Source organism: Lucilia cuprina, chromosome 4 (assembly GCF_022045245.1).
Source record: "Lucilia cuprina isolate Lc7/37 chromosome 4, ASM2204524v1, whole genome shotgun sequence".
Lineage (NCBI taxonomy): Eukaryota > Metazoa > Arthropoda > Insecta > Diptera > Calliphoridae > Lucilia > Lucilia cuprina.
The window spans coordinates 95,163,826-95,184,724 of NC_060952.1; the positions used below are offsets into that span (position 1 = coordinate 95,163,826).

Sequence of the window (20,899 nt, forward strand, 5' to 3'; positions counted from 1 at the left end):
ACATGCCAAAGAAAAGTGATATTAAAACGACAAAAAGCTAAATATATTAGTCAATGATAAGAGACGGCTCAAATTGATAATATTTTGCAAGCCGCGCCGCCGCCGACTTCTTTCGGTACAAAAGCTAAACCGGGTGAAACGCACATGTATTTCAGAAAAAAAACTTATATAGAGACAGGTTTCTATATAACAGACTATTATACAATATAACAAACGCTTATAAGGTAAATTTATGAAGAAAAAGTTAAATTGAGCCGACAATTTAGCCGCCGCGATTTTTTCTAAAATAAGCCGCCACCGACCTAAAACGAAATTGCGAACTTTAATCGCTCCCTCAAGAATTGTTCTTTGGGTTGTAAAACTAAGTCATGCAAAAACTGGGCTGATAGGATAACGTTAACATGTGCCGCAAAGGATCTGAAATGGCACGTGTTAAGGATCAAAGGATCTGAAGTTTCCAAGAGAAAAATATGGATTTTTTTCAGTTTTTGCTAAAATTTTCCCATTTATTAAGAAATTTTACAACTTTTTGTAAAGCAATTGTAATATGCACAGAATAAGCATTTTAAAACGATATAAAACACATAAATTGCTTCAAATATTATTATTTCAAATTCGCCAGACTATTAACGTGCGTTTCAAATCTCCAATTTCAGTTTTTCTAAAAGTTTGTTTACCAAATTTTAAAATATTTAATAGATCTCATGGGGATTTATGAACCATAGATAAGGCTTTTAAACTGTAAAAAAATCAATATTTCTTACAGATTAGCTGTACGTGAGATTGAAACTCGAAGGATTTGGATAAAATTGCATATTTTTGAAATATTTCAGAGAAAACTTATTACTTTTCTTCTCTTGTACATTTTAAATAAAGTATTTTCCGAATAATATAATCCAGATAATATAAAATATATATACGAAGTTTTATTAAAATCGGAAATTTTTAACCCATAAACTGTGGAGTTCAAAGGTCAAATTTTGCAATATTTGTGAATTCTCATAATAATATTTATTTGTTTGTGATATTTACCAAAAATTACTAGAATTTATCGTATATATAGTCCGATATTTAAAATAGAGTGAAAAAAATCGAAATTAACCCTTTAAGGTACTTGGTAACAATTTAACACTAAATTTAAAAAATTCGAAAATTCTTACAATTCCGTTTTTTTTGTTAAAAAAGCCAATTTTATTTACATCATATTATTTATGTCACCTACTGCTTATTTGAATGTCAAAACCACATATTACTAACGCCTTTTAATATAACAGACAGGTGACATATAATATATATTTGTTTTCTATACATACGGTAACTACAAACACTCATCTATATATAAATAAAAAAAATATATGGCAAGCTTTATTCTTTTTTTGTTCTCCTCTTTATGCATTTTATTTATTTATGTTTTTGTTGTACTATTATTGTGCATGTGAAAACAGTAATTAAATGAAAATTATATGAGCATTTAATAATAATGATGTTATTAAAAAGAATGACATTAACTTTAAAGCAAAAACAACAACGACAATATTATTGCTTATGTGAATATTATAATAGAATAAAATAACAAAAAGAAGTAAATTTTCCAATCATAAAAGTGGGTGTGTAATTACACGAGCAATGACAAAAATCATTGCTACCGTGTAAATAAAGTGACAATCAATTTTTTTGTTTTCAATAAAAATTAAATAAAAAAAGTCTTAATAATCACAATAAGAGCTGATATAAGTTTGTGAATATATGAGACTAGTAGTCAAGTTTTGTTTTCAATATTGAAATCCTCAACTTAGATATTAAATGGAAATATTCCAAAGTTTTAACATTTGACAATAAGTTTTTGTTTTCAATAAATTGTATAGAAGATATAAAAATAACATCTCGGTAAAATAAAACGAAGTACTTCCAAAAGAATAACATTTATCATCATTTCAAAAGTAGCACTAAGTTATTTTTTTGTAACTTCTGTGTAAGTGATGTTTATTGACATCCAAAGAAGCGAAACAGTATTTTTTTTTTAATTTAAGGTTTATTTGTTTGTACTGAAATCTTTTGAATTAATTCTGAATTGTATTTATTAATTTATGTTAATATTATTTAAGTTAAATTAGTTGTATTCTATAGTACAATTTAAGTTCTTAATAACATTTAAAAAAGAGCATAAAAATTTCTTCCTGATAATGACTTCAGATGTAGTGAATTTGAATTCAAATAAAAAAACATCCCTCTTATTACAAACCTGTGTTAAAATCATAACTTCTTCAGGTCTTTTTCATTACTTCCATGGAGTAAATTTTACTTCTTTTTGGCTTCTTTGGAAGTTCTTTTTTTGCTGGGATGATAAACATGATATAAACTAGAAACAGTCTTAGATACTGCAACGTTCAGGGAATGTTAAATGGATTCATCATATTGAAATATTGTCTACTTCTTTTACAAGGTTTCTAGTGAAATATCTATTTCGCTTCTATTTTAGAAACCCCAGCTATTTAATAGTGATAACTGTAGGGTAACTTTAAGAATAAGAATAATCTAAAGCATGTACTCAAATGTACATTTAAATGACAAACGAAATTCCCACGTTTTCGTTAATTTACAAGTGGTTTCAATGTAACACAACGTCAACCGTAAGACTCTTACATACATTTTTTTCGATTAAAGACCAGTAGCTGCTAAAAATTTTAATACAAAAAATCTTTTAAACTTAAATAAAAAAGGCAACATGTTTTTAACTTTGCAGAAAAAAAAAACAACAGGAGAAGAAGAAAAGAAAAAAAATAAGATCGTTTATCGTTTTAAAATTTTGTGGGATGAGTATTGAGTACAAGCGAATGTATTTTAATTTGAAATGACAATGTACAACCAAACATACATACATTTTTAAACAGTCAAAAGCCCATATGGATTTAGTTTGGGTTTTTTTTTTTCATTATACATAGTAAAAGAAACACTGATCCATTGATCAAGACAAAACAAAAAAAAAAAAAAAAAACGAGGTGTTAATGGCAAAAGCATTCCAATATGAGCAGAAACCAGAAGCAGTAAAATAAGAATAAATAAAAAAAGAAAAAAAGTATTAACAATAAGTTAAACAAGGTGTTGGAATTGTGTCTAAAAACGAAATTGTCGTTTTTTTGCTTAAGATGCTTTGTTTTAGCTTGTTTTGTTTTTCTTATATTATGGGTATTGTAACTAGCTGCAGACAGTTTGTCTGTAGAAACCTTTAAGATAAACAGGCTCTACTCATCTAAATGTTTCTTTTTGTATAGATGGTTTTAACCTTAACACTGTTTAGCTGCTTTGAAAAAATCCTAAACCTACAAATTTTTTTCTTTATGGAAGTTTTAACATATTTCTGTTCATATGAAAAGGAAATTCTGTTTGTTTATTTGTTAAACTTCCTTTAAAGTCAAAAAGCCAATTAAATTAAGAAATCTGATGAGCTGGCTAAGATTCTTCGTTTTCTTTACGCTTTATTATACGTGTTTTTTTTCTGTTTGTCATGGTCTTAAACAAGTGCTATGTTAAGATTTTATTTGTTATTTTTTAAAAGTAAGTGTGTGTGTGTGTTATTTTTCGTCGTGAGTCACAAGCCACAAATCTTTTCCTTTTAGTTTTTTAAAGTTTTTCTTAATTTATATTGTTGGTTGTTTAGCATTTGTCACATTCTTGGTAGCGGTTTTTTCCAGTGGCATTACAAGTTTGTCCATAAATCATTTGGTTTATTAGAATTTTACCGTATGAATGTTAAGAACTTTATTAAAATTTAAGAAAATAAAGATTTGAGTTTTCAAAGCGTTTTTGCTTTTCAGTTAATTTAAAGACTAAAAACACGCCTAGATAGATAGATAGATAGATAGATAGATAGATAGATAGATAGATAGATAGATAGATAGATAGATAGATAGATATATAGATAGATAGATAGATAGATAGATAGATAGAAAGATAGATAGATAGATAGATAGATAGATAGATAGATAGATAGATAGATAGATAGATAGATAGATAGATAGATAGATAAATAGATAGATAGATAGATAGATAGATAGATAGATAGATAGATAGATAGATAGATAGATAGATAGATAGATAGATAGATAGATAGATAGATAAATAGATAGATAAATAGATTGATAAATAGATAGATAAATAGATAGATAGATAGATAGATAGATAGATAGATAGATAGATAGATAGATAGATAGATAGATAGAATGGGAAGACAGTCGAAAGAAGATTCGAATGTTATTGGTGAACAGAAGAGAATACTCTGAAAGAAAGCTCTGAAAACGCACAAGAAACGATGCAAAACGAAGTCCAACTGTCTAGGGGATAATTCTAAAAATATGTTATACAATTGGCGATATTAAACATTGGTGGAAGGAAAACAGAAGAGAATGCTCTGAAAGCGCACAAGAAAAGTTGCCAAACAAAGTCCAAATGTCGTAGGAGATAATTCTAGAATTATGTTCTTAAAAATTAATCTTCTAAAAACTGGTATTAATCCCTAAGACAACTCCTAGGTGAAGCCCGACTCTACAGGCTATAATATATCTTCTAGACACGATAGGGAAATGTTTAGAAAGAAATACAGTCGTTATCTAACAGCAAAAGAAGAACAAATGCAGCTCGGCTTTCGTAAGGCGAAATCAACAATCGATGACGTCAACCTCGAACGTGAAAAGCTGCTATTCCAAACAATGACACCACATTGGATATCAAGAACGCATTCAACTCCGCTGGAATCAAAATCTGTCTAATTAACATAACTATGGACTATTTCTAGATAGAATAGAATGATGGTGTGAAACCAACCAAGGGCAACATTCATACAACGTTACGTCGGGTGTTCCACAAGGATAGATAGGTTGTCCTTAGTCCTTTATTGTGTAACATTATGTACGACTGGATATTCAGACTACGAATACTTGAAAAGTCAAAAATCTTAGGCTTTGTAGACGACTCGTTACTCGTTAACGCCAGATATATAGAAGATGAAATCCAAACGAGGCAAAAGATTTATTAGAGTCAGTAAGACTTAAACTTGCCGAATACAAGACAGAGAAAAAGGAAAGTGGACAAACTAAACCAATGCGTCGGAAATAACATCATTACGTCTTTGAGAGTAATCAAAAATATTGTACAGATATTTAAAATTTTAAGAAAGTTTTAAGATTTATAAAAGAAGATATTTATCTTGTGTTTCTAGGAATATTACACATTGTATCCACTGCATACTCTCAGATATGTTCTCCTGAAACTCGTGACAAGAGAAGACTTTTGCTTTGTCGAGGCCCTCTTCCCCCGGCTTGTCAGTTGGTTTAGGTTCCCCTCGGGATTCACGTAGTGGCCGAGAATTTTTTTAAGGACTTATATATTCTATACATAATGGGTTGGATAATTTCTACAAAGCAGCATATGATGGATTGCTAAGCCCGATCGGTATTTCTTACCGGTCGCATAGTAGGACGTCGCTATATGCTGGGAAATTGTCAGGTTAGTATTCAATGGTTTCTTGTCATCCCGTAGAGTAATCTTTATGATCATGGAAATGCAACTGATGAGAAATTGCCGTTGCCATCTCAATTGGATGGATATATTGATACATGCTAAGGGAATAATTGTCAGGGCAATTATTGGAATTTATTGATTTTGCATTTAAATAATAATATCTTTCATGGCATCAGAAGGGTGCTCATCTTCCAGTATATCCGGAAGATCGATTTCACCTGATATTGAGGTTTGTCTCCCCTTCTATTAACTTTAGACCAATGATTGCTTTTTCCTTGTCGGGGTGTGCATATTAGGCTTGAGCTTATGCTTGTGGGGCAGCTATGACAAGAGATTAGATAGCTCGAGTACTTCAGCATGGATCGGCACATCCATGTATAAAAATTGCCACCGGAGTTCTTCATTGCCAGTTAACATGCATACTCCATGTAGTGTTTGAAGTTCATGCGAAATCTTATAACTTTCTTAAAATTTCAAATATAACATATTCTGATACTTTGTTAACTAATAACATAATTCCATTTTAAAAATTCCCCCTTAAAGTTAGACCTAATTATATAATTTTATAACAGCAACAACCCAAATTTTAATATGAAAATAAGAAGCAAAAATACTTTTAATAACAATGCAGTCAAAGATGAATGAACCTGTTTCTCATTAATGTTATCATTTCACCAATGATAAGTGTGCCAAGGTAATAATTAGCATTATCCTTTTTTTTAAAGAACAACCAAATATACTACACAGTTCCTTTTTCAAATAAAGGATATTTTCGCATATTATAAGGCTTGTTTAGCGATTTACTCTCAAGATCCTGTTTACTTTAGCCACCACACCTGCCTTGTCATGCTTCAATTATAACTTTTTCATTTTGTATTTGTTGTTTTTTATGCTTATTTCAATTTCAATTTAACTGTCACGTAGAAACTGGTTTTTAAAGAAATTTAATTCTACAAAAATTAAATATTTTTTTCTTTTAATGTTTTTTTTAATAAACATACGTAATATGGTTCCAGCAAAAAATTCATTTCGTATTTGTGGAAAATCTTCGTGTGATGTTTTTTGCAGGGACTAAAATTTACCCGGTCAAACAAATACAATTTAAATTAAATTTTTTTATACATATGACATTTCAGTAATGCAAGCTGCTGTTAAGAAAACCCCCAGTTTTTAAACCCTAATACTTTTTGTTTAATATTTTCATTTTTTTTAGGTTTTAGCTACTCATCCTTTAGTTATTATTAAAAGAGTATTGTGAAAAGCTGCTTCTGTTTTTTAACTCTAGAAAATATCCTTGCTTGTTTGCTTATCGCAATTGTTTGCTTCTTTCCATTCAAACACGTGCCAATTTTTAGTTGTTCTTTTTTAATAATTTTGAAAATATGTTTAGTTTAGTAATAAATTTGTGACAGCAAGTATTTTGAATAATATGGCAATATTTGTTTTTGTCACTTCTTAATGATAGTTTGAAGATAATTTTTTAAATACATTTTAGATCGCTTCTGGATGATAGTTTATAACCTACTGTTTGTATTCTAGAAGTCACTTAAAAGATTCCTAGATAGAACATATTTGGTTGGTTAGTAATTTAGGCTGCGATAGATTAACACATGGGTCCTTTAGGTCCCTTTATGATACCTGTAAGTATATTAAAAGGACAAGAAGAAGCGGACATAGAAAGTTGTAGCAAGAGATGATAGAAAAGGTGGATTAGAGGTACTAATAGTAGTAGATGCTGAAAGACGTAAATTAAGATAGATTGAGAGTTTGAGAAGAAAGAGTTGTGGACATGAAAGAGCTCCTAATCAATGCTATTGGAGTTTATTTCGTCAATCCAACCGCAATGTCGAATGAATGCGTTCATATTCCAGATATCGAAGATGTCCTCTTCTTACTCATCTTTTTTGTTTGAGTACAAGTTGGCTCATTTCTCCAACTTGTTATCTATGAACTCTATCGGAAAACCGCAGAAATGGTCAATGTCCGAATCGGACAACTGAAAACCCACCTTCGCGAACTCATCAGCAATACTATTGCCTGTATCCATGTACCCATACGAGTACGATGAATGTCTGGCCATCCTATTTAAGGATGTCCGGCATTTCTGGACTAGTCGTGGTGAAGAGTATACACCTGTTAGGGACTTAATTGCAGCTTGACTGTCGGTAAAAATTAGAATATCTTTGTTCGATATATTATAATACCAGAGCCAGTTTGTCGTTCTTTTTCTGGCCGATAATTCGGCCTTAATTGGAGTACAGTCATTACCGATTCTGAAAGTAATCCTGATTCCAAATTCTGGAAGAAAATACCTCTCTCTACTTGTTCTCCTTGTTTTGAATCATTTGTGTATATCCGAATTTTCCGAAATGACGAAACTGAAGTTTCTCTGGAGGAAAGATTTCCTATCCTATCAGTAATACTAGCATGTCATATGGTCTGTGAGACCATGCAGTAGTGAGTGCTATTTTACTGGCACACAAGTCTGTTGGGATTCAGTTAAGCTGCACTAATAGGGATTTCGTCGAAGTTGAACTCAGTGATCGAGTTGTCACAATCGACATTCTCATTAGAACCTTATAAAGAATTTTACAATTTAAGTTTATATTTAGTGCTTTCCATCAAAAGGTAGCTCCAAAGAAAATAGCCTTCTTGCAAATGTACATTGCTGTTACGGCCTCTGTCGTTTCCATGATAGCTTACTATCAAGAATAACCCTTAGATATTTGGCACAGTTTGCAAATGGTAGTTTAATTCCATTCAGACGAAGCAGTTTAAACAAGTCAATCTTATACTTTCTAAGCACGATGAAAAGTTTTTTTTAATAAAATATTAGATTATGATTGTTAGAAAGATAAACGCCTAAGCAATACAACCTTGCTATCCCGTTTAAGATACTTTTCGATAATTTTGGCGATGCTGTTTATATGGAAGTATATATTTTAGTAACTTCTTAATTATAGTTGGAAGATAATTGTAAAATATTTATTATATCACTTCTGGAAGATAGTTTATATACTTCTGGTTGTATTCTAGAAGTCACTACAAAGATTCTAAGAGAATATTTTTCCGCAATGGAAACTTTTTTGAATAAAATATTGAATATGATTCTTCCAATATAAAACGGCTTCTTATCATGTGTAAGATACTTTTGAGTAACTTGGATGATGCAGGGGCCCATAAAATTCGTTTTAAACCTAACTTTTATTTTCTTGAACAATTATTTATTATAAAACAAACACACAGAAGATAACATAAAAAACAACTTACATAAAATTATGTTCTTCTTGTAATTACAATTTAACGAAAATTACTTTCGAAATAATAACAAGTCAAACTGAAAATGCCAACATACTACTCACCCAGTGTATAGGAATGAATATTTTTAACACAACTTAGTACGTGACACTCGTTTTTATTTAGGAAAGAATTACAACTATCAGCCGCCTAATTATGGCCTATAATCGTGTACTTACTCTATCAGAAAGTGGAATATATTTTAATTAAAATTGATATTATGTAAAATGTTACTTTTAATTTTATTTTAAATTATATCAAAGAACAGATGACTACTAGGGTATTATTGATCATGTCTAGTTATTTATCGTTAGGGTTGGAGCAGTATTATTTTCTTAATAAAGGAAACTAATTACAAGAAACGTCAATGACTTGCTGAAGGTTATTAATTCATAAAGTGTTTTACTAATACTTGTCAATATTCAAAATAATTAAAAATTAAAAAAAAATCCAACTCACAAAGGCCCCGGCGAGATTCGAACTCACGATCTCCTGTTTACTAGACAGGCGCTTTAACCAACTAAGCCACGGCGCCCTATAAATACCGTTAGCCAATAGATTTTCGTAAGTGTGAATGACACACATACATATCTGAAAAATTCTTTAAATTAGTAACACCAAATGACTATAAAATTATTTATAGAGAGATGTTATGACGAGATAGGTCATAAATAGTTGTTCCAATATGTGTTATCATGGAAAGACATCAAAACGTATATATTTTTAGAACTTTTTTCTAAACAAATTTAGGAAAGCAATCTAACATTTAGGGGTTTTAAAACAATAACAAAAACAATAAAAAATTGTGATCGTGATCTATAATCACTTCGATAAAGAGTCAATGCATTCGAAAAATACCCCCCCCCCCTCACCTGCCCTAAATGGTAGGTTAAATATATAGTTCGGGACTGTAACATCGAACTGATCGGTGATCTTTTTTTTTAAATGTCAATTTTAAAAACTAAAAATTAAAGAAAACATAAATTCTGTTTGATATTATAATATTATATTATAATAAAAAAATAAAAGTTATCCTGACACTGATCTTGCTAAACAATAATTTAATACAAAAATTTACGATCTTAATGGAATCATTAAATACTGATCTTTTTGTCTAACAAACAGGAAATAATAATATGATCTTGCTCATACAACCACAAATATTATAAAATCTGTGACCACTGGATCGAACATAATCAGAATATATGATCAAGAATAGAAAGGTTTCTAAAATAATCATTTAAACTGATCAATCTCAGTTTAAATAATTTAAATGATAAGTTTGTAAAACTTAAATCAATGGATTTGAGTTAGAAATATATGATCATGCAGAAGGAAAAATTTTGATTAAATGATCTTGCTAAACAAAAAAAAATACTTTTTTAAAAAAAATCTTTAATTTTCAATTTAGGGAGGGATGTCACACATAATACAAATTTATGATTGATGCTGATCTTTCTGAGCAAAAATAAATTTTTATGAAATAAAGTTTGAAATTTCCTTTCCCTGAAGTTTTGAACAGAAAATAATAAACACCACGATTCTTCATTTCAATTCGAATCAAAATTTTCCCCCTTTGGCACATGATCAATGGAAATTCAAAATTAATTAAATACTTTATGGTTTAAGGGTTTCAAGTAAAAAAAGAAAATTTTTGATATTTTTTAAAAACTAACATTTTGAGCTAAAGAAATAATTTTATCATTAGACGTTCTTTTAAAAAATTAAAACTAAAGAAAATCTATGATTATCGATCTTACGAAATAAAAAAATATGTTTAGAGGTTTTTTTTTTGAGACTAAAAAATGATTCTTGATCTTGCTTAGAGAAAAATTAATAACTAAAATCTAAGATCACTGATTCTTTCCTGAACAAATGTAAAATTTCAATAAAAATATTATAATTTTTAAGTTTAAAATTTAGTGAACCCTTTTAAATTCTAAATATTTTTTACTTAAAAATTTCCAAAAAATCTAATTTATTTAAAGTTTTTTAATCTTTGTTTTGTCCAAAAGTATCTAATTCTTAGAGCGTGTTTAAAAGTTGGTAATCAAATGCTAATCAATAATCAGATTAGTGTATCTAAAAATAAATTTAATCTGATGTTTTTAAGAACAAGATTAAATATCGCAGTGTTGCCATACACAACAAGGAAAACGTCACTGTTTGACAGCACAACGCATAATACTCTCACCACCTTAGTGGTGTAGGGTATAATAAATGAAAACTTAAAATAAAAAAAATGTATATTTAAGTGTCCCTAAGTTTAACTAATTAATAAATAAAATAAAAATTATTTATTTTTATAAAAATTTTGTTAATTATTTTTGCATCGCTGTTTAGACTTTTGTATTTCTTCCTTAAGTTTAAACCACCTCCATTGTACGCTTAAACCTTCAAATAAATTTAACTTTTACACGATTGCTCAAGTAATATAATCTGTCAAAATTTTGTGTACAAGAGTACGAATGGGACTTTTCGACTTTTATCATTTAATTAAAAGTCGACTTTTCGACTATAAGTATTTTATAAATAGTCGACTTTTTTCGACTTTTTTCTAGGGTTCTATAGTTGAAACGAAAAGTCGACTTTTCGACTTTTTTTCATTTAGTTAAAAGTCGACTTTTCGACTTTTTGCATTTTATGAAAAGTCGATTTTTCGACTTTTTGGAGTTTTTGACTTTTTTCCACTTTTTTAAAATTTTGACTATTTTTGACTTGTTTCTACAATTTTCGAGTTTTCGACTTTTTACGACTTTTCGACATTTATTAACAAAGTCGACTTTTTCGGCTTTTTTCACAGTAGATAGTCGAGTTATCGACTTTTTTGGAACAAAGTCGAGTTATCGACTTTTTTGGAACAAAGTCGACTTTTATACTTTTTTCGACAAAAAGTCGATTGTTCGATTATTCGAAAGTCGATTTATAGAACCCTAACTTTTATTCTCTTTTTTGTTGTACGGATGGAATTTAATTTTACTTTTTCATTGAATTTTACGTTAGGGTTCTATAGTTGAAATGAAAAGTCGATTTTTCGGCCTTTTTGCATTTAATTAAAGGTCGATTTTTCGACTATAAGTATTTTATAAATAGACGACTTTTCGACATTTTCCGACTTTTCGATTTTTTCAACTTTTTCACTATTTTTTCAGTTTTTCGGACTATTTTTGAGTTTTTGACTTTTTCCACTTTTTTAAAAATTTCGACTATTTTTGACTTGTTTCTACAATTTTTGAGTTTTCGACTTTTTCCGACTTTTTGACTTTTTCCGACATTTTTGGACTTTTCGACTTTTTCGACTTTATTCGACTTTTTTCGACTTATCGACCTTTTTCGACTTTCAGACTTTTCGACTTTCATTAACAAAGTCGACCTTTCGACTTTTTTCACAGACGATAGTCGAGTTATCGACTTTTTTTGAACAAATTAGTCGACTTCGACTTTTTTCGACAAAAAGTCGATTTTTCGATTATTTGAAAGTCGATTTATAGAACCTTACTTTACGCACGTAAAGTGTGATCGTGTGAAGTATGCTTTAAAAAGTATTTAAAAACCAACATTTGAGGATTAATTTTAATAATAAATTTTAATTTAATCCCTAAACCTCCACCTAATGCTTGGACCTTAAAGTTATTTTTGATTTGTTAATCATTATTTTACGTATTTACTTGGAGATCCATTCAAATTATAAACAATTACAAATTCAAAATATGTTTTCAATAAGAGAGTACTTAATAACAATGTACATGTGTGTGTACATACATCTATTTTTATAAATAACTTATCTATTATTATTGTTTATAAATTACACCTTAAACTTAAAGCAAACAAATTAAAATGTTTTAATATATAAAAAGAGAAACATCTAGCACTGAACATACTGCACCGTAGACATGTAAGAAAATGGGCAACACTGAAGCAAATGGCGCCGTGGCTTAGTTGGTTAAAGCGCCTGTCTAGTAAACAGGAGATCGTGAGTTCGAATCTCGCCGGGGCCTTTGTAGTGGAATTTATTTTTTTTATAATTAATTCTAAACCGTAATAATATATGTTTTTTTTTTAATTTATCTCAATCAATTTACTTTTAATGTTATTTTGTTATTCATTTACAACATTTTATCATAACATCAATTAAAGTGTCACTTGTAATTGAGTGTGTTAGACATTAACAGATTTCTGATCAATCATTTTGTAGAAAAGAAAAACTAGTATTTTTCTATTACATTTTGTTTGTCCGTTTTTTTTTTTGTCTATAAATAGTTAATGATTTCAGTTCAATAGTAATAGGCAAATTGGTTTAGTTAATGGTGGCAAAAAACAGTAAGTCTGTTGCAATTTGCCAAAACGGCAGCAACAGTTAATGTCGATCAAATTGTCAGTTAGAGTTTGATCAACTACAATTTAAATTGTTTTGAAGAAAAAAACACGTCATGAGAAAAACGATTATAGAGGGGTTAAAGAGGAAATTTTAACATAAAAGGAAACAGATTAAATTTTATAGACTAGATGAAAAACTGCTAATATACAGATAGGATAGATTTGGAAAAGAAGAAAAAAATAACACTTTTTAAAGCGTTTTCTACTGTTAGGCCCCGGCGAGATTCGAACTCACGATCTCCTGTTTACTAGACAGGCGCTTTAACCAACTAAGCCACGGCGCCCTATAAAATTTAGATGACAAATTTTCAAGCACAAAAACACAAAGCTGCCAGACTAGTTTTTTTTAATCGTGTCAGAAATATTACAGAAAAAATTCTATGAATAACGGTAATTACATGGCGCCGTGGCTTAGTTGGTTAAAGCGCCTGTCTAGTAAACAGGAGATCGTGAGTTCGAATCTCGCCGGGGCCTTTGTGTGGGAAAAACACTTAGAAAAGAGTGTTAATTTTTTATTATAATTTAACAGTTTTGTCCAGTCGATGTCGTATAGTTTTAGCGTTGTATGTCATAAAAATTTTTCAAAAACAAACACAAATCAATTTTGAAAAAATTACGACATACTACGATCAGAAATACAAGCCGATGCAAAATAATCGGCGGCGGCGCAACCATTTTATATCGGCGACGGTGGCTTATAGAAAATATTGGCGGCGGCTAAATTGTCGGCTCAATTTAACTTTTTCTTCAGAAGTTGACCTTATAAGCGTGTATTATATTGTATAATAATCTGTTATATAGAAACCTGTCACTTTATAAGTTTTTTTCTGCAGAAAATGGACATTTATAGTAGTTTTCAACATTTTAATATTAGCACAATATTATGTGGCAACTCATTCTTAATTTGTCATAAGAATTTAAAATAGTGGCAACTCCGTTCAAATTGGTGAAATTAGTTTCTTTAATACATGAGCGATTCCAATTTTAATCAGCGGTTAAGTTTAAGCCGGTTTAGCTTTTGAGCCGAAAGAAGTCGGCAGCGGCGCGGCTTTCAAAATATTACCGGCGGCCAGCCGCCGCCGATTTGAGCCGCCTCGGCTTGTATCTCTGACTACGATACAACTGTACAACAGCGATTGTGAATTGAATAATTGTTTTTTGTTTAAAGAATTGAATCAAATTAACTGAATTATTTTATATTTTGTTCTTTTTAGATTTTCTCTTGGCATATTCCCAGGTGAGTAGTATTCAATTGTTATCTGGGGGGAAATTTAATTTTAAAAATATTTATTTCAAATTTTGATCGCTTTCGTATTCCACAATTTGGCCCCTGGTTGTGAGTTCTTTAAAAGATTTAAATAAATTTTTAAAATCGTTTAAAGTATACTCCCAATTCTAACCAATTTTATAATAAATTAATATTAGTACTACAAATCGGTCCAGATATAGGGCGCCGTGGCTTAGTTGGTTAAAGCGCCTGTCTAGTAAACAGGAGATCGTGAGTTCGAATCTCGCCGGGGCCTTTGAGTTGTTTAATTTTTGTATTTAAAATTGAATTTATTAGTTAATTGAAAACCAGTTGATTGGAAATATATCGCTATATATCGCTAGGTTTTCTAAGATATACAATAATTTAATTACAAGATGAAATCTATTAGAAAAAGATATCTTATCAGTATGATATGTATAACGAAAAAAATAACTTTATTTTAAAGATTTTGTTTAAATTTTGAAAAATTCTTTCTAAACTTGATATTTAAATATAACATAATATAAACTGCTTAGGCGTTTATAGGGCGCCGTGGCTTAGTTGGTTAAAGCGCCTGTCTAGTAAACAGGAGATCGTGAGTTCGAATCTCGCCGGGGCCTTTGTTGTGAAGATATAAAGCAAACGTCCTTCCCACCCGAGGAGGAGAGCTTTAATTTTTATCACAAATAATTTCGGTGAAATGCAAATAATTTTAAAGAATCCAAGGAAAAAATTCTAGAAAATATTTCATCACTAAAGGATTTCTTCAATTAAAGTCAGACAATAAGTTTGCCTAAAAATTAATAATAAACTAATTGAGAATTGTATTGGTAGAAAAATTTTCTATACAAAAGTTAGTTTTTGATATGCTTTTAGTTAATTTGCCAATTATTTGATAATATTTTTTAATTCACGAACAACTGGCGCCGTGGCTTAGTTGGTTAAAGCGCCTGTCTAGTAAACAGGAGATCGTGAGTTCGAATCTCGCCGGGGCCTTCAAGTGGAAAGCAGCACATTCCTCTAATAGTTGGTGAAGTGCTTCGTTTTTTAAAGGGACAGGGTCGGTCTTAAGAAGGATCCTTTATATATATATATATATATATAATATATATATATATATATATATATATATATATATATATATATATATATAATATATAATATAATATATAATATATATATATATATAATATAATATAATATATATATATATATATATATATATATAATAAACTTTCAAGTACTTTAAGGACTAGAATCTGAACAATTTTAAACATTTAAAGATTCTGGACCACGCAGTGCCCGTGATCTGTAACTTTCAAGAAACAAGACACAGATCCAGCAGAGTTTTTTTCTTTTCTATTCTAATTGATTTGGTTAATGAACCCTTTTAGTATTTCACGAAAATAATTGGCGCCGTGGCTTAGTTGGTTAAAGCGCCTGTCTAGTAAACAGGAGATCGTGAGTTCGAATCTCGCCGGGGCCTTTGTGGATAAAAGCTTTATTTTTTCTCTGATAGGGAGTTACATATTTTAATACATCCTCTGTGATAAACAATTGAATTTTTTAATAAGTTTTTATCGCATTGATAGTTGAATCTTAATTGTAAATTAGAAAATAAAATCGATTTCAATTTTTAAGAAATTTTTTAGAATTTCTGTAATTTTCAACATGGCGCCGTGGCTTAGTTGGTTAAAGCGCCTGTCTAGTAAAAAGGAGATCGAGAGTTCGAATCTCGCCGGGGCCTTTGTCGAAAATAATATTTTTTTTTTTCAAAAAATTTAGCAACGTTTTACGAATTCTCTAAACGTTTTAAATCTAGAGGAATTTTAAAATTTCCCCTTAATCTGTTAAATAGTTTTTTCTCTCTAATTGGTAGGAGTTGCGTGTAATACATTGCTGGTATTTTGGTACAAAGTTTTTGCTAATAAAATTGCTAAAATATGTTGTTTATATATCCTTAATCGGGCTAAATGTATTTGAAATTATTATTATAGCTAAAAATCGAGTCATATATAGGGCGCCGTGGCTTAGTTGGTTAAAGCGCCTGTCTAGTAAACAGGAGATCGTGAGTTCGAATCTCGCCGGGGCCTTCAAGTTGTGAAAATTTTTAGTGTTTTCGCTTTTGTATTTCAAAATCAATTATCAGTTGATTGAAAACTAATTAAATAATTAATTGAAAATATTAATTGTATATTGAAACATGTTGTGGTACTCTCTACGATATACAATTAATATAATTGAAAATGTAAGATAATAGAAAAGTGCAAGATGATATATATCACAGAAAGTGAAGATATCTTATCAATATGTTAGATATTTATAGAGAATATTAACTCTATTTTAAAGTTTTTATCAAATAGTTTGTAAAGAAATTGTAGTCAAATATCAAATAAATAACTAGTGCTGGGGCGTTGATATGTGACTTCTCTTTTCTGAACTTTTTACATTAAACGTTTGTGATAAAAAAGTTTTCATCTTTATGATTTTTATAGGGCGCCGTGGCTTAGTTGGTTAAAGCGCCTGTCTAGTAAACAGGAGATCGTGAGTTCGAATCTCGCCGGGGCCTTCGTTGAAATGTAGATTACTTTTTTTGTAGAAATTACCATACATTGATGACGAAGTAGTCAAGATGGAATATTAAGCTTTCATGTTTGGCCGCATGATTTGGGCAGTGTTGCCAGTTTGAAGATTTTACAGTCAAAACGTCTAGAATATCTAATTTAAAGTCAAGCAATTAGTATATAGTCTAGTGTATAGACTACTTTATATTCTAGTCTATAGTCTAGTCTATAGTCTAGTCTATAGTCTAGTCTATAGTCTAGTCTATAGTTTAGTCTATAGTCTAGTCTATAGTCTAGTCTATAGTCTAGTCTATAGTCTAGTCTATAGTCTAGTCTATAGTCTAGTCTATAGTCTAGTCCATATTTTAGTCTATAGTCTAACCTATATATAGTCTAGTCCATGGTCTAGTCTATAGTCTAGTCTACAGTCTAGTCTATAGTTCAGTCTATAGTCTAGTCTATAGTTTTGTCTAGTCTAGTCTATAATTTAGTCTATAGTCTTGTTTATATTCTAGCTTATATTCTAGTCTATAGTCTAGTCCGTTTCCCTCCGTGTATCCGCGCCTGGTCTTCTTGGAGAAGTTTTTGGAAGTCTTGAAGATTTCCAACAATAACAATAATTGCGTTCAATTTTGACTTAACTAATCTGGTAACCAAAGTGTGTAATAAAACAATACTGTCAATTAGTTTAAGATTAAATCGTTTTTACTACTAATCTTGACATTTTAAAAATGTATGTTAAAAAACCATTTAAAACTATTTTTTCCTCTAAAATTCTTAGTTACAGCAATAATTAAAGTCTTAAATATTGAATTGAAAAGAACTCTGTAATAATCTTGCACAATATACCGAATATTTTTGTAGTTTTTGCCTAATAACTAGGTACTTGACTTTTCCTTCTTTAGTTTTTTTAATCTTTCGGTTTGAAAGGCGTTCTAAGTCCCAGCTTTATTTATAATCCTCTTAAACACTTGTTGTTAAGTTTTGTATTTTTTCGGTTGGTGTCGTCTCAGTCTGTTTCCTTTTGCAACAACACATGCTGGGTATTTTGTACAAGTGTTTGTTGTTGTTTTTTTTTTTTTTTGGTTTTGTTTCTCGTAACCACTGACAGTCTTTAAAATTATGTCTTTTTATTTTAATGTGCTGATTTTTTTCTTCTCTTTTTATTATGTTTTGGAAGCATCTTGTTTTTTGTTATTTTCTTTGATTATTTTTTTTTACATTTTAACCAGCAGCCATATTCTTTTTTTTTTTTTGGTTTCTTTACTTTACAAGTCTAGGCTGCCATTTAGAAAATAAAAATTTATATACAAAATGTAAAACTGAATCTGTGGTTGGTTTTAGTGTTTATTTTTTTCCCCATTGTGTTGCTTGCTCCATTCCATAAACATTCCATGTAATTTACAGTCCGGCGCGCGCGCACAATTGTATTGTAATCGTCTGTCTGTTAGTTTTTGATTTTTTACCTTTATGCTTCATACTCACTCGATTCCCAGACTCTCCCTTGATGTCGTTTGTGGTATTGGTGTTGGGCAACGCCCGTCGTTTGTTGCTATTCCGTTGGGTTTTTATGTTTTGCTTCTTATTAATGTGGCTTTTTTCTTGTTGCAAACTACTGTGTGTTTAGTGATTTTTTTCGTAAAATATACCATAATTTCTTTTTTATTATTTCTTTATTCTGGGTTTTGTGTGTGGTAACCACACCTCCATTTTGTGTCGCTGCAAATTTTTCATTTTAGTTCATATCTCTCTTTTGTAATCTATAAAATAAATAAGTTTAAAATCAGTTTTTCTTATCAGTTTAATACTAAGTTAAAAAATCGCATTTAAATCTACTTTTTTAATCAGTTTAAATGCTGTTAAATATTTTATTGTTATTAAATTAGAGGAAAATGAAAAGATATTGAATTTCAAATTATTTTTGTGGAATTGAATTGTTATGGAATTGAAAAATTCAAATCAAAATCAAAACTTATTACAAGATCCAAAAATCCAATTTAAAAATGAAACTTTAAAAAAATTGTTTCAAACGAACTTTCTCAAGCTGTCAAATATGACATAAGCTAGTCTGTCATATGTCAGCGAATACTAAAAAGTGGTTAATGTTACTCTTCTATATAAAGCGTTAGAACGAGAATAGTTTGTTTTCCAACTACTCACTAATTCGGAATCTTTTTTGCTTCTTAAGACTTTTTCGAATTCAAGGACTTTTAAAAGATTCTTTCTTCATTAATCTCTAGTTATGATTCTATATGACTTTTTTTTATAATTTTTTGTAAATAAATAATAATCTGATCAGGTCTTGTCTATATGGCGAATGGGGCAAAACTTCCCAAATACGTCGTCCTAATTGGTTTTCACAGTTATTGGTATGTCAACTTATGGCCGAGCATTGTTGTTATGGAATAATACTCGTTCATGTTGGGCAATATGTTCTGGTCATTTATCGACCAATGCCAGCTTGATATGAGTTCCTGCGGTTTTAGTTCCCTTTAAAGGTTTCGGGGATATTTCAAGAGTTCAGGAATCTTCTGGTTTCAACAAGCATAACTTTGGTGCCACACATATTTGGTTTCGGTGTCGATTTAACTATTTGGCCCAGCTTCACATAAGATCGCTTTATGTAATTTATGCTAGCTTTATTGACCAATGTTAGCTTAAAAAGAATCAGTTCCATTCGGTTTTAATTCCCTTTAAAGATTTTTGGCAGATTTCAACAGTTTATAATAAACAACAGTCTTTTGGTCCCACAAAGCATTACTTTAGTGCTATGGATATTTGCTGTTGGTGTCTAATTAACTGTTTGGCCCAGCTTCACATAAGATCGCTTTATGTCTCCAGCTATTGTAATAAATCCATTTTATATCGCAAATAATAATTCGGTACAGAATTGGTATGTAATTTTCCCGCTTTTAGATAAATCCTACTGCTAGTAAACGTTAGGAAAGATCATGTTCAAATGCATGACTTCAAGTCAAGTGGTATTCCCACATCTCCCGTTGTTATTGTACGTGCTGTGAAGGGATGGTCGTTGGTCGACGTATTGTTTTCATCCGGTGTTAAGAGCACCATGAGTTTAGACCGTCAAAACACGGACAAATCTGCTGCTTCAGTCGCTCTAAACGATTTATAAAGCTCTCATTGAGTTTGATAACAATCTTCATTGTGTAATGCTTCCAAATCTCCAAAAACTACATCTCGAATCCATTGGTACACATTAATCTTAAACCATCGAAACACATTCATCTGAAACTGGTTTAACGTGAAAATCATATTCACATCTGTTGCGATTTAAGGGCAATGTAGTGAATAGAATGCAATGTTTTTAGAGAAATAATCAAACCGAGGTCGTAGTGCTGAAAGACCAACCACTTTGTTTAAATACTATGCTGATATACTATCTGTCAAAGAACGTCATAATCATTCCATATTCCATGGGAACACTGAACACATTTAAGTGTGACAGTCCGACTGGAAACACTCAACGCGATTTCTTCTAAACCCTATAATTGTTGAGGCTGTGAAATCCCTTAACAACAATAAAACGATTTCAGTACAAACTTCTACTAGACCCTAAGATTGTTGAGGCTGTGTAATCCCTTAAGAACAACAAAACCCTTGTAAAAGAGAACATTTCTTCAGAGTTCTTCTTCCGTAAGTGAGTTTGGAATTAATTCGCATGGGAACTCAAAGGAGTTTATATAATAAGAAGGGTCAACAAGTTTCTGACCTACATATGGTGTTTATTAAGAAGAGGATGTGAGCATAATGATGACAAGGACATTTTTCAAGGCTTCCTGTTATATCAGGTATCTAATAACTTTAATATCCTAAATGCACGTTGAGGCTGTGAAATCCCTTAAGAACTAGAAAGTCTTTGTAAAGGAGAATATTT

General features: G+C 30.3%; 11 non-coding genes across 11 annotated transcripts; 9 read left to right on the forward strand and 2 right to left on the reverse strand.

Moving 5' to 3' along the window:
- Nucleotides 1–9,275: 9,275 nt before the first annotated feature.
- Nucleotides 9,276–9,349, reverse strand: Trnat-agu. Its single transcript has one exon. It is a non-coding gene; the product is annotated as a tRNA-Thr (tRNA).
- Nucleotides 9,350–12,738: 3,389 nt separating this feature from the next.
- On the forward strand, nt 12,739–12,812 carry Trnat-agu. The gene has a single exon. It is a non-coding gene; the product is annotated as a tRNA-Thr (tRNA).
- A 589-nt stretch (nt 12,813–13,401) lies between these two features.
- Trnat-agu lies at nt 13,402–13,475 on the reverse strand. The gene has a single exon. It is a non-coding gene; the product is annotated as a tRNA-Thr (tRNA).
- Nucleotides 13,476–13,591: 116 nt separating this feature from the next.
- Trnat-agu lies at nt 13,592–13,665 on the forward strand. The gene has a single exon. It is a non-coding gene; the product is annotated as a tRNA-Thr (tRNA).
- A 975-nt stretch (nt 13,666–14,640) lies between these two features.
- On the forward strand, nt 14,641–14,714 carry Trnat-agu. Its single transcript has one exon. It is a non-coding gene; the product is annotated as a tRNA-Thr (tRNA).
- A 272-nt stretch (nt 14,715–14,986) lies between these two features.
- On the forward strand, nt 14,987–15,060 carry Trnat-agu. Its single transcript has one exon. It is a non-coding gene; the product is annotated as a tRNA-Thr (tRNA).
- A 302-nt stretch (nt 15,061–15,362) lies between these two features.
- Nucleotides 15,363–15,436, forward strand: Trnat-agu. Its single transcript has one exon. It is a non-coding gene; the product is annotated as a tRNA-Thr (tRNA).
- A 416-nt stretch (nt 15,437–15,852) lies between these two features.
- Trnat-agu lies at nt 15,853–15,926 on the forward strand. The gene has a single exon. It is a non-coding gene; the product is annotated as a tRNA-Thr (tRNA).
- Nucleotides 15,927–16,113: 187 nt separating this feature from the next.
- On the forward strand, nt 16,114–16,187 carry Trnat-agu. The gene has a single exon. It is a non-coding gene; the product is annotated as a tRNA-Thr (tRNA).
- Nucleotides 16,188–16,459: 272 nt separating this feature from the next.
- Nucleotides 16,460–16,533, forward strand: Trnat-agu. The gene has a single exon. It is a non-coding gene; the product is annotated as a tRNA-Thr (tRNA).
- A 402-nt stretch (nt 16,534–16,935) lies between these two features.
- Trnat-agu lies at nt 16,936–17,009 on the forward strand. The gene has a single exon. It is a non-coding gene; the product is annotated as a tRNA-Thr (tRNA).
- The last annotated feature ends 3,890 nt before the right edge of the window (nt 17,010–20,899 follow it).